Source organism: Schistocerca piceifrons, chromosome X, assembly GCF_021461385.2.
Source record: "Schistocerca piceifrons isolate TAMUIC-IGC-003096 chromosome X, iqSchPice1.1, whole genome shotgun sequence".
Lineage (NCBI taxonomy): Eukaryota > Metazoa > Arthropoda > Insecta > Orthoptera > Acrididae > Schistocerca > Schistocerca piceifrons.
The window spans coordinates 125,112,949-125,117,741 of NC_060149.1; the positions used below are offsets into that span (position 1 = coordinate 125,112,949).

General features: G+C 45.5%; 1 non-coding gene across 1 annotated transcript; it reads right to left on the reverse strand.

The window, feature by feature from the left end:
* Positions 1-4,366: 4,366 nt before the first annotated feature.
* On the reverse strand, positions 4,367-4,441 carry Trnap-cgg. Its single transcript has one exon. It is a non-coding gene; the product is annotated as a tRNA-Pro (tRNA).
* Positions 4,442-4,793: the final 352 nt, after the last annotated feature.

The window sequence follows — 4,793 nt, forward strand, 5'->3', positions numbered from 1 at the left end:
GCGAGTGGCTCCCTCATAACTCAGGGCAGGCTGCCCTGACTCGTGGTCTAACAACAAACCCTGTATTGCATTCTGGAATGTCATTCTGGGTGCCAAAATCTCGTGGTGTAGGCTATGATACTGAGACAAAGCTGATTTAATACGCCAATGTCTGAGTACTTCTACGCTCCAGACTATGTTCGTTCAGGGCTTAAGGCACATACTCTTAAACACTTCCGTGGTGGCTAGCGAGGAAAAGCTTCTGGCTTTCCACTAGCATATAGAAGCTTTGGCTGTTGCTATATCAGATCCAGCTGGCTCTGCTTCACAACGTCAGTCGGCCGTGTTTTGCTTTGCAATGCATGACACTCTCGTCTGCCTGAGGCTGGCTCTGTTGCAACTCAATTCCGCTCTGGCGTATCTTTTGACCGAAAATGGTCGATAAGCCACACATACACTACTGGCCATTAAACTTGCTACACCACGAAGATGACGTGATACAGACGCGAAATTTAACCGACAGGAAGACGATGCTGTGATATCCAAATGATTAGCTTTTCAGAGCATTCACACAAGGTTGGCGCCGGTGGCGACACCTACAACGTGCTGACATGAGGTAAGTTTCCAACCGATTTCTCATACAGAAACAGCATTTGACCGGCGTTGCCTGGTGAAACGTTGTTGTGATGCCTCGTGTAAGGAGGAGAAATGCGTACCATCACGTTTCCGACTTTGATAAAGGTCGGATTGTAGCCTATCGCGATTGCGGTTTATCGTATCGCGACATTGCTGCTCGCGTTGGTCGAGATCCAATGACTGTTAGCAGAATATGGAATCGGTGGGTTCAGGAGGCTAATACGGAACGCCGTGCTGGATCCCAACGGCCTCGTATCACTAGCAGTCGAGATGACAGGCATCTTATCCGCATGGCTGTAACGGATCGCGCAGCCACGTCTCGATCCTTGAGTCAACAGATGGAGACGTTTGCAAGACAGCAACCATCTGCACGAACAGTTCAACGACGTTTGCTGCAGCATGGACTACCAGCTCGGAGACCATGGCTGCGGTTACCCTTGACGCTGCATCACAAGGAGCGCCTGCGATGGTGTACTCAACGTCGAACCTGGGTGCACGAATAGCAAAACGTCATTTTTTCGGATGAAACCAGGTTCTGTTTACAGCATCATGATGGTCGCAATCTTCTTTGGCGACATCGCGGTGAACGCACATTGGAAGCGTGTATTCGTCATCGCCATACTGGCGTATCACCCGGCGTGGTGGTATGGGGTGCCATTGGCTACACGTCTCGGTCACCTCTTGTTCGCATTGACGGCACTTTGAACAGTGGACGTTACATTTCAGATGAGTTACGACCCGTGGCTCTACCCTTCATTCGATCCCTGCAAAACCCTACATTTCAACGGGATAATGCACGACCGTATGTTGCAGGTCCTGTATGGGCCTTTCTGGATAGAGAAAATGTTCGACTGCTGCCCTGGCCAGCACATTCTCCGGATCTCTCACCAATTGAAAACGTCTGGTCAATGGTGGCCGAGCAACTAGCTCGTCACAATACGCCGGTCACTACTCTTGATGCACTGTGGTATCGTGTTGAAGCTGCATGGGCAGCTGTACCTGTACACGCCATCCAAGCTCTGTTTTACTCAATGTCCAGGCGTATCTAGGCCGTTATTACGGCCAGAGGTGGTTGTTCTGGGTACTGGTTTCTCAGGATCTATGCACCAAAATTGCGTGAAAGTGTAATCATGCGTCAGTTCAAGTATAATATATTTGTCCAATGATTACCCGTTTATCGTCTGCATTTCTTCCTGGCGTAGCAATTTTAATGGCCCGTAGTGTAGATGCTCACGACTGTAGCATACGAACAGCCAACCAGCCTCATGTCTTCTGAGATGCTCGTTCCCAGGCACCAGGCCATAACTATCTGCCCTGTGTCAAAGCAGCTTATTGCAGTGGATTTCACCTTTTGCGGACCCTGTTGTCGCTAAAATGATGCTCCATTCGTCTCTGCTACGCTTGCACACTTTTCTTCCCGCAGTACCTTCCTGAAACTCCTCCAGGCGGCATTCAGTCTCACGTTGGGCAGTGGTCATAATGTTCTGGCTCATCAGTGTATGCCGCACTAGAATTGCACAATTAATACTAAAAACAAAACAGAAAAAGAAGATATTTGCTCCTAATTCAGAAAATATGAAACTGATGTATCGTTGCAGGAATTGGTTCCAGAGTACTAGTTAGCACGATTGTCGAGTTGAGCCTTGAGCCGTTACCACACGGACCGTGCATTCTAACGTGAACGTTGAACGTCCCGAGTTTCTGACGTCATAGCGTGGAGAAAACATATTGGGGAGTCTTTCCGAATGTACAGAGCAATATCCCAGATATTCTGAAAGTGCGTTTAAAGGTAGACTAATGAGTTAGTCTCCATCAGAGGAGAGAATAAAAAGTGCTAAAAAAAAGAAGAAGAAGAAGAAATAACGCCATCCTACGTCTCCCTTCTGTGCAGAGCAGAGTTGGGGGATGCCATATCGGCTTTTTTATGGATTCTATACAAATATTTGCCGTTTCAAGACACCAGCGAATTGAAGATATTTCGAAAACCCGTCATTAATTCTAAAATTTCTTGTAATAAAATGACGAGAAACGTTATATTGATGGTTAAAAAATTTTCGAATTGTGGCTTGCGTGTTATGAAATTATTCTGTTTCAAGGCAACAGCACACTGAGGCTCCATCAAAAAGCCGTTGTTCTTAGTCCAGTTCGTTGTAATTAAATGTCAGTCAGTAACATATCTACGACTGAAGCTTTCAGGAATTGCAAGAGGCAAAGTATGCTCAACAGTCCTTTATTATAGGTGTAGCGTAATGAGTGAAAAAAAAGTAGAGCTGCACAGTTGTAAAGTAATGCGTGAAATGTTTCTGGTTCGCTTCTTTCTGCATCCATATATCTATTTACTCACATTTGCATTTTATCTTATTTTCTGCTCCTTTCTTATTAATTTAATAGAAGTATATTCTATAATGTTCGATGTTATGTAAATATAAGTGCGCTCCCTCTGAGAAGTGATTTTCTTCGATTGTCATTATCTACAACACAGCTTGTTGCACTTGCAGTATAATATTTCGAACTTTCTTGCTTCAAGTCTTGTGCTTCATAGCATGTAAAGATTCTACAACTGAATAGGAAAAGTGACCAAGTAAGAATGACGTTAGGGTTTCACTAAGAAGCGAAAATGATGAAATAAGGTTTACCTTACGTGGAGAACTATTGTAAATTTGTATCGCACTATTTGTAATGGAACCTTTATAAGCCTGTGTCCTTATTAACTGGACATGGCACAGGGTGACAATTATCGAACCATATGAAATAAAATCGATATAACTTCTGAGCGGCTTGCGTTAGGACATTAAAACTGAACTGTTGGCTGCGGGACATGGGAATGCGCTGTATGGTTTGGTTTAGCGACGAAGCCCACTTTTATTTGTATGGGTTCGTCAATAAGCAAAACTGACGTATTTGGGGGACAGAGAATCCTCATTTCGTAATCGAGAAGTTTCTTGACCCTCAACGGGTGACTGTGTGGTGTACAATGTCCAGTCACGAATGGTTCAAATGGCTCTAAGCACTATGGGACTTAACTTCTGAGGTCATCAGTCCCCTAGAACTTAGAACTACTTAAACCTAACTAACCTAACGACATCACACACACCCATGCCCGAGGCAGGATTCGAACCTGCGACCGTAGCGGTCTCACGGTTCCAGTCTGTAGCGCCTAGAACCGCTAGGCCACTCTGGCCGGCCAGTCACGAATAATCGGTGCGATTTTCCTTGATGGCGCGGTGAATACCGAATGGTACGTGAAGGTTTTGGAAGATAATTTCATCCCTATTGTCCAAAATGACCCTGATTTGGACAAGATGTGGTTTATGCAAGACGGAGCTCGACACCATCGAAGCAGGAGAATGTTTGATGTCCGAGAAGGAGCACTTTGGAGACCAGATTCTGGCTCTTGGGTACTCAGAGGCCACTGGCATGGTCGTCGATTGACCGCCATATTCCCCGGGTCTGGACACATGCGACTCCTTTTTGTGGGGCTATATTACCGACAGGGTGTACAACAATAACCCCAAAGCCATTGCTGAGCTGAAAACAGCCATTCAGGAGGTCACCGACAGCATCGATGTTCCGACACTTCAGCGGGTCATGCAGAATTTCGCTATTCGTCTGCGCCACATCATTGCCAATGAGTGAAGGCATATCGAACGCGTCATAAACTAAATCCGAATACCTATCGTGACCAGAACGAAGTTTTCACTCTGCAGCGGAGTGTGCGCTGATATGAAACTTCCTGGCAGATTAAAACTGTGTGCCGGACCGAGACTCGAACTCGGGACCTTTGCCTTCCGCGGGCAAGTGCTCTACCAACTGAGCTACCCAAGCACGACTCACACCCCGTCCTCACAGCTTTACTTCTGCCAGTATCTCGTCTCCTACCTTCCAAACTTAACAGAAGCTCTCCTGCTAACACAGAAGCTCTCCTGCACACAGTTTTAATGCGCTAGGAAGTTTCATCTATCGTGACGTTTACATGTTGAATAAAGTGTGCACCCCGCAGTTTGTAATTACTTTACATTTCTTTCTTCATATAATTCAATAACTGTCACCCTGTACTTTCCTTTTTGCCTTATAATATGTTCACGGATATTGAAGTTTTTTTTATGTGTACTACAGACAGAACAACATGACTGGCATGTGGACAAAGGAGGAAATGTGCGTTTTTGTAGAGCTAACAT